Below are 9,512 nucleotides of genomic sequence, written 5' to 3'. Positions count from 1 at the left end.
TTTCTGGGCGATGCGTGAGCGGAATCGCGATTTGGAAGGCCGCCAAAATTTACTGGTTTCAGCTGCGTGAGCAACAAAAGGCCTTGTGCATCGACGAAACATATCAGGGAGGATCGAAATAGGCAATTTGAGGACGTTACGAGTTTGGAAAATCCACTGTACGTTAAAATTGATCACGACTGGTTCTTTATCATTTTTCAATAAAAATCTTGCCCCCTCGCAAATTAATATTCGTTACAATTTCATTCGAACAGTTTCAAGTCGAAAAAATTCCTTCCATCTTGAACAACAATCCTGTACAAGATTCTTTACCGTTTTCCTCGACAGGATTCAGTCGTTGATAAATAATAACTTGATAAATGTTTCAATTGTCGAGCCTCTTTTAGTTGCTGTAATGCTTAAATGTACTTAAAAGTATACAGAATTAATTAATCGACACTTTCACGCTGCTGACACGTGCTTGCGTAATCTTAACTTTGTCAGTGATGCGTATACGTTCAGATTTTCTATTATTTTCAGTAGTATAACGTGGAACAATTAAAATTGTAAATAAATATAATTAAACTTTCCAGTGTTACGACATGTCATCGCCGCTAGATGTCGTTGGTCAATGTTGATTTGAATGTTTGTTCGAACGAAACAAATCGTCCCTGAAGAGGTTAAGAACTATACCGACGGACAGTAACTCGGGCCGTAATTTCCCTTAAAGATGCGCTGCGATCGGGAGTCAATGGCCCCCGGTACTCCCGAAAATCGGTTCGGCACCTCGATCGTTATATCGAGCGGACGCAGATCGACGTAACGCAACACGTGATGTAAGCGATTCGCACGACTAAACGTGTTCCGTAGAAAGCTCAGCGAATGGTTCGTGGCGATTTTTGTTAGAAAAGCGTTCGCAGCTCGCGTTCGATGCAAATTCACCTGCACGTCCGAACAAACATTTATTGCGAAATTATTCGTTATAATAAACAAGTATGTGTATTAACGTCGATGTATTATTCAGTGGAATCGAAGGTAGCAACGTTATTGCGCTTTGGAAGAGTTTAGAACAGAAATTTAAGTCCGATACTGTTCTCGAGAAGACGCGCGAGTCTAAACTGTCCCGACTCGGGCGATGGTCGAATGTCGTTCAGATTCAAACTGCTACTAAGAGCTGTGTTTAACAACGAAGACTGGGAGTACCCTGTTCGGATCTGCTGAAATTTTGCTACCCAGAGAGCCGATTAAGGTTCGTAATCCAGAGCGCTACCTATAATTTGTCAGACTCAGAATGCTACCTAAAGAACTACTTGTATCGGACGTTCGTAGTGGTGCATATTCGAATCTGTCCACTGCAAGTATCGCTGTCACCTTTTATATCGAAATCCAGTATAGCGCTTCTGCGCATGCTCGTATCCATTGTTACGCGCATGCGTGATTCTCAATTACGCATACGTGTTATATGTTTTTGCGAACAGGGCTTAAGCCAAAGAGAGGCGAGCTTCTGCTACGGGCACAGTTTAGGTCGTCGTCAGCTTTTTCTGGCTACCGCTAGAGGGCCTTGCATTTTACTTACCACACGCATACACCTGTGTTACGTGTATACATATGGCAGACATCGAAACAAAGTTAGGTTAGATTACTGTACGGCAGGAATTTAGGGTGATATTCGAATTATCCGAGCGGTTCGGAACAGCCTTGGCAACCCTGTATCTGATAGCAAAAAGAGTTAAATAATTTTTATCCGAAGATGTTAATAAAACCGGGGAACACTGTGTCAATTTTATTCTGTTATTCGGTCACGAACAGCAATAAGAGATATACGAACAAAAACCTTAATAATGGGAGAAATAGAAGTTTCACGATTACGTAACAAACATCGTTGAAAGACAATCTAAAACATCGGGGTAGAATTAACATACTCTTTGTAGCCGAATAAAAAAACTTTTAACAAGGATCTTTGATTATTTGGAGCAAGAATGAAAAGAAAAGTTATCTAGTATTAATTTTAGTCCGAAGAGTTTTGATGTGCTCACCATCGGTTAACGAGTTACAAAATTTACAACGACTGCACGATGTCTGCCATAGATTGGGCCGTCAAACCAGGAATTTTTTAAATACTAACTTTACGATGTATCCACTAAACTGTTCTAAAACAGATTTACGGAACATTCTGTAGCTTAAGGATTTGTAATCCAGAGTTTGTCGCTACATGAGGAAACCGTTTACACGAAAAACGTTCAATTTGCAAAGAAACGTACCTCGTTGGATGAATATTTCTCGAGAAGACGATAATACAAGATTTATTATATTTGAAAGATCACTAAATACTGTCTACCTCGACTTGAGTACTACTAACATACAATAAAGAAGACAACGTTTCAAAAATTAACCTTGAAATCGCAACATTCCAAACCGAATAAATATTTTTCACTGAAATAGTTTTTCCATGTGCCACGGATTCTGATAGTCGCACCGATCACTTTATAAGGATCACTTTGTTCGAGTATACGTGTACGTGTGTACACTTCGCTAATGATTTTAACTTTAGCCGTTCTGCCGTTTCGTAGAAATGGAACGTTAACCGAGTGCATAGATTGCAGCGACGCACCAGCGATTGCACGTTTATTATACGTTTGTCATTCTGCCAAAAATCTGTCGTCCTTTCGTACAGCAAAAGTTACGCACACATTTCCGGCGTGTTTGTATGAGCATAAATCGCACCCAGAGTGAGCAATCGTGCCAAGCCAAGGTGCAACAAACGGAGTTTCATAAAATAATGACGTCAATCGTAGAAACGGAAAGTTCAGGCGTTCGGTGACGAGCACGGTATTACGTTAGAGAAATTGTACACTGCATATAGAACTTCGATAATTATAAAAAAAAATACGGTGTCGGATATTATTTATACAAGTGTAGAGATACGTGCAATCCTCGTGGTGACGAATTCATTAAGTATCTCTACTTACGTAACGTACCCTCGTTACCTATGGATTCACGATTGACTTTTCATACACATGTAATCGTCAGTATGTTATCGATGATCTGCTTTTATTTTAAATCTCCCATTTAGAATTTCACTTGTTGCTAACAAGGAACATCTTTCCCCCTCTAACTCTGATGACATTTTGCAGGGTTGTAGAACGACCAATATAAATATATATATATTTTCTTTTTTTTTTTTCTTTTAATAACTCGAGCTCATGGTGTGAACCTTTATAGGATAGATTGTGAGTGCTACTGATGTATTTCGAAAGCTAGCTAGAAGGCTACTTTACCTTCTTGTACATCCGATAGTTTTAAGGTTAATAATAACTCTGATGAAATTTTGCAGGGTTGTAGAACGACCAAAATATATATACATATATATATATATATACATATTTTTTTTTTTCTTTTAATAACTCGAGCTCATGGTGTGAACCTTTATAGGATAGATTGTGAGTGCTACTTATGTATTTCGAAAGCTAGCTAGAAGGCTACTTTACTTTCTTGTACATCCGATAGTTTTAAGGTTAATTATTACGTAAAGGCTAACACTTCTTAAACTGATTTCATCTCTTAAACTTGAATTACTACAGCTTCCTTGTAAATGATCATCTTTTACAGTTTTCATGCAAGTATAGAGGTTTCATCAAAGTTCTACTGTGTTGTAAAATCTTCGTCTAGAAAGATTTTAACGAAATCGAATAAACGTATGGTGGTATATTCGGTATATTCGGAAGCGAATATAAGTATGGATGCATGTATGCGTTTTAGGTATTCTCTCATGCTCGATGCATCGAAGGATCGTTGCACTGATACGTAGGAAAGAGTGCATTTTCTAATGTGAAATTACATACATAAAAGATTATTTCTAGAAATAGAATTATTTCTAGATCACACTAGAGATTTCTGGTGTGTTTTATGCGATTATATAATAAATATGTTTACAACCATAAAATGCAAGACTGTGTTTTCGGAGCAGTACCGTCAATGATACAACATAAGTGAACGTGCATCGACGAGTATGCGAATATATATACAGTGGCGCGCTCAATTGACTGCGATTTAAATTATACGCTCCGAAATTCGAATCTGTGAATTTTAATTACTCATACGAAAAGAATTAATGCTTACGTTGAAAAAATATTTTCTTGAGAAATCATGTGCGCGAGTTGTATAGCGTTCGTACGAAACAGGTTGTCGTTACGGGAACCAAAGTATAAAATATAAACTTGAATAATATCCAGACGTTAATAATAGAAAAGAAGACTTTTCCTGTAGTAATATAGTATACACATTTGAGATCGTAACGAGAACTCGAGTACGTGCACCTATTATTAACAATATTTCTATATTATTTAATTCCACTATGTTTCTCGTACCAACAACCTGTTTCATATACACGAATGCTACATCTCGTGTAAATTTAATTGTTTTCTCTTTTAAATCATTTACGAATGCTCTTGCCTTTTCATCGTCCTGTTTACGAAACATTGTGTTCCAGATTTCTAACAAAAGTACGTTTATATCGAGGATCACTCAATACACAAACTCGAAAATATAGTATAATAAAATGTTTCAAGCCACTAATTTCTCAAGAAATTATTCAGTTACTTTTGCTTAGAGATCAAGATCTCCGATTATAAAATAATCGTATATTTAGATCTGTCTCCTTATATTAAGGCATCCATAGTAACTATTTGATATTACTCGCTTCCTTTCAATTGGTTTCGCAGGACCTCGTAATTTACAATGAAACCATAATTACGAACCATAAAGATGTGACGTAATATAGGTGCGGTGAACGTGAACAATCACAATAGAATGTGAAAGATGTTAAATTACAAGAATTAACTTTCTGACACGTGATGTATGTTTTCTCAGAAATTTGTTACGCCGCACTCGGGATTGCTGTCACCTGATGCTACTATTAACTTCGCTTTGTTTCCTTTTCCTTTCCGTTATACGGTAATTTTTTCATTTCCTCGCGGTGCTTTTCCGTACTTATAATTAATACAACTACAGAAAATATTAAAAGATGCAAAAACATATGATTTATATCCGTTTGAAATATCAGAGTACTTTATCTGTACATAAAATATATAATTGCACAGTGATTATATTATTATAAATTATTAGGTTGTTCGGAAAGTCGCATCGTTTTTTTTTTTTTGGTGAAAATGAAACACGATTTTTGTTAAAGAGTATAAATATTTTATTAAATTATACATTCTTCATTTTAGAAAACGAAATGATTTTTCGAACAACCTAGTAAATTAGTTTGTCCTCTAAGAACGATGTTGCGAGTGAAAAGAGTTTGGGAAACGCTGCCCTGGAGTGTACTATCGATGAGTAACTCCGCGAAAAGAAAGTTAGAAGAATTTAAATCCATCATCTCGCCCTCCGCAAGACATTCTTCTATACCAACATGTGAGCACACTGTAAACGTAAATCTATACCTGAAAAACAAGAGATTTACGGCTCGTTGCGATATCTTCTTAGACAGGAGGCGTAAAACGTGTGGATAAATTCTGCGACTTTATTCACCTTGTACAAACGATATTGAACCAATAATATACTACACGTGTAAGAAAGAAAAACGAGAAAGATGGAACGATTGGAAAAATTGTTCTAATTTCGCAAGATCGATTAATTATCTCGAAAGCTGTTATTGGAACATCGTAAATACCTTCAGGAAGAGAACAATTCGTACGTGTAGTAAACGGAGTTTCCCAATGACGCGAGTAGCGAAACGCGACGTAGACGAAACGCGACGATGAATCATTGCCGTCGGCATCGTGTAGACTCTTACTAGAAAGGTAATGTTAGCTCGGTAAACTACGTAAACCTTGGACCAAGGGAGGGATACGCCTCGAACGTTTTCATTTCTGAAAACTATGAATTACATCCCCGTGGACGTTTAACGTGGAGCCGCATTCTTGGAAATACAGACGCAGGTGAAAAATAGATATGCCGTCTTGTATCCGCGGATCCGGTAGTGCACTTACCGCGATCGTAGAATAATCACGTCATACCTGTTTCTCGTCTACTGTTATTAACTTTCGTTCAACAGATGCCTTAATTGCGTAAGGTTCGCGCCGATATTCCGATGAATTGTACGATACGGTGAGTAGAATTTAAAAATAATTGCACCCGTTACGAAACACACTTTGATCGAAATTTGTTCGGGTATCGTAACGAATTCGATTCTACCGCTCGAATTGTGCTCGACAATTATTGCACACTTGTTAAAATCACTCGACTGCGTTAAAAGGGAACACTTCCCTCCGATATGTTCTTTTTTCATTTTTTTTCATGTTCTTTTTTAATTTTCTTTTTTTTTTTTTTTGTTTAAATAGAATCAAAAGACGGATTTTACCACTTACACGTAGCAGGAAGGAAAGAAGTCACTTCACATCGAACAGGTAGTTAGAAACGAAGCTCGATCTCTCGTAATTTCGTAATTGCTACATATTCGCGTGATACATATTGTTCGTTACGTACACGCAGCTGCAATAAATCTTGCTCCATGAGGGGATTGTGGCACGCTTCACGCCTCCCCTCTTCAACCCGCTTCGTGCCACACTTACGTAGTTGAGCTCCTCGATAGCGTGTAGCTACGCGATATAGGTGCTCGGAATGATTATGCTGTCGACTACATAATAGAGCGGATCGAACCTTTCGACGCACCTATGAAATAAGAACAATGCTCCGTAAATGGCTCCGCGATGTTTAACGTTTATAATTTTGGAAGTTAATTTCGATACACCTTGTACACCTCGTCTACGTGATTAAGATTTTTGGAGACTCGGGGCCATCTTTTGGCGGCCATCTTGCAGTCGAGGTTATTTCTTGGTTATAATGCAAGGGAAGATGTATAGAAAGAAAAACAGTAGAAGAAATTATTAAATACACTTTTAATTGAAATTCTTCAATTACACGAGAGACATAACAGTGAGTCAAAATACATTTTTTGATAAAAGAGTCAAAAAATGTATTTTGACTCGCTCAGTTTTTTAACTAATCTGCAAATAAGAAACGCATTAATGTAACGTATGTTTTGTAATGCTTCGTTATACACGGAAACGAATAATACAAAAAAGGAGGAAATTTCATAACGACGAATGTATTTGCACACTTACAACCGAAGCAATAACCAAACATTTCTTATGCGACGTAGTATCTCGTAATACTACCGTGTCACAGATGTAAACACATGCGATTCGCACTATCCTTTACCAGTCATTTCGTGTTTAGAATCGACAGAGAAATCATGACTCGTAAAAACGGTGAAATTCCAGTGTCTACGTGCGAGAGAGAATTACTTCTCTAGTAATTAGTTGTTATTAAAAAGTAATAATAATTATAGAAAAGTTGAGGAAATTTTAAATTTAAACTTTTCTACGGTATTTTACACAGTAACGAAAGTATACTACGAAGAAAGCACGATTCTGTCTACCTACGTGATGTAGCTAAATACAAAATCAATTGCCTCGATTGTAAAAACGTACCACGAAAGAGAAGTAGGATGCGTGTTATATTTCCCTTAATCGTCAAAACTGATCATAACCTAATGTAAGTACTTAATAATACACACCCCAATACATTTTTCAATTGTACCTTTGTTCACTAGTTCAATTTCCTGAAGTTAGTTTTACCTAAGTATGACACGGATCAAGTGTACCCAATATATACTACAAAGTGTCCCTAAAAGTTGGTGTCAAACTTTAGGGGCATTTAATACTCGTCGAAACAAACAAAGATGTGTTAATAAATATGGTCCAAATATCATTAGTTTCGAAGTTATTAGATGTTTTTAACATCTAATACTACGAGCTTTTAACAAAATACAGAACTATCGCGTGTCTACCTGCAATTTTACTCTTACTCTTTATCGAGTAAGTCATTAGGTCGAACAAAGTAAACAGAATACTTACGAATACTACGTAGCTGTACCGATGTTATTCAACAACGGTAACAATCACTTTAGTAGTACAACGTCCGTGAACGTGTACAGTTTCAAATTTCTCGGAAATCGTAAATGTCAGTAACGTAAATATAAGCTATTATATATATAATAGCGTATGTACTTACTTACTATATAGTAAGTAGAGTATCGATAATTTGCAACGTGTTCTTTTCCTCTCTTTAATGGTATAATGATTAGAATCTCAATTGTCAAAGTTAAACATAACTCAGCTTGAAATAAAACAATCACCGAATTGGTTTAAATCGTGACCCCAGAAACATTCCCTATAGAAAATCCCCGATAGTATAATGTTCAGTATCTCATTCGTTCTTCGACCACCGTAGGAGTCGGACGTGTTCTCGAGCGACATCTATCTAAACTTTCAAAGTATCGTAAACCGTAACTTTTTTCCAATGACGGTAAACTTAAATGGCAAACCATAGAAATAATACCCACAAGGACCAATTGACATTGGTTCAAGTTTAATTTCAATGTATATATTCATAGAAAGAAATATAGACACATATAAATATGCATTATACTCTCAGAATAAGCTTGGATCCAATTGTAACACGGAGGACAGAAATATCTGCAATGTAAAGAAAATAGTTATTTATCATTAGTTACGTAACAATTTTACTCTGGAGAAACAAAATGTAAAAGATATTCGATGGTATAGTAGTTAATATCTCAAATAGTTTCTGTTTATCGTTAGTTGGATAAAATTTCATTTCAAAAAAACAAAATATAAGAAATCCTCGATAGTATAGTGGTCAGTATCTCCGCCTGTCACGCGGAAGACCGGGGTTCGATTCCCCGTCGGGGAGATTCTCATATTTTATTATTTTTTTCTTGCTCATTTTCTAGAATCAAATTTGATAACTTCTCTATACAAATTCTATAAATTATAGATTACGTTTATCACTCAGAGAAAGTCTTTAATCTTTAAGATTATATTAGTCACTATTTTGTACTTATACGTTTAAAGATGATTATTATGTGTTTTATCGATTGATTGTTTCTCAAATTCTTTCAATTTTATTTTCATTATTATAATTATTAGTTACTGTACTTTTAACTGTACTTTAGAGGTTTTGCCAATGACGTTGCTGTTCAACGACATTACAATTTTTCCAATTAATACGATCGGTAGATTGAAACGAAAACTCTGTTATTTCTCGACCGTTTTTGGACAAAGAAATCACAAATTTACGACTTGCAGGCCAGAAAATTTCTAAATACGAACCTACTGCTATGTGTTATTTCGTGTTTTCACCGGATGTCGTTCCAAGGATCCAAGCATCTGGTCATCAAGCATTGAGAAAACATTTGTAAATGACTTCTAAACTCTGCGTTAAATTGTGCTTCGACAATAGATACACGTTCGAGGTATGAAATTTATTTTATTTCACGCGAGATTCGATTGTAGGTATTATTCGAACAAAGGGAATATTTTGCAAGAGACGACGAGTTATCTGCCTTCGCGAGACGCAGTTGACTCACGTTTCGTAAAACTGACTTAGAAAGAAAGCACCTTCCACGAAAAGCGAAGAAGAAACCGAGGAAAATGCATATCGAG

General features: G+C 36.2%; 1 non-coding gene across 1 annotated transcript; it reads left to right on the top strand.

Annotated features, from left to right (window-relative positions):
• Positions 1–8,688: 8,688 nt before the first annotated feature.
• Trnad-guc (transfer RNA aspartic acid (anticodon GUC)) lies at positions 8,689–8,760 on the top strand. The gene has a single exon. It is a non-coding gene; the product is annotated as a tRNA-Asp (tRNA).
• Positions 8,761–9,512: the final 752 nt, after the last annotated feature.

The sequence above is a fragment of the Ptiloglossa arizonensis genome, chromosome 5 (genome assembly GCF_051014685.1).
Source record: "Ptiloglossa arizonensis isolate GNS036 chromosome 5, iyPtiAriz1_principal, whole genome shotgun sequence".
Taxonomy (NCBI): Eukaryota; Metazoa; Arthropoda; class Insecta; order Hymenoptera; family Colletidae; genus Ptiloglossa; species Ptiloglossa arizonensis.
This window is presented reverse-complemented; position numbering and strand designations above follow the sequence as displayed.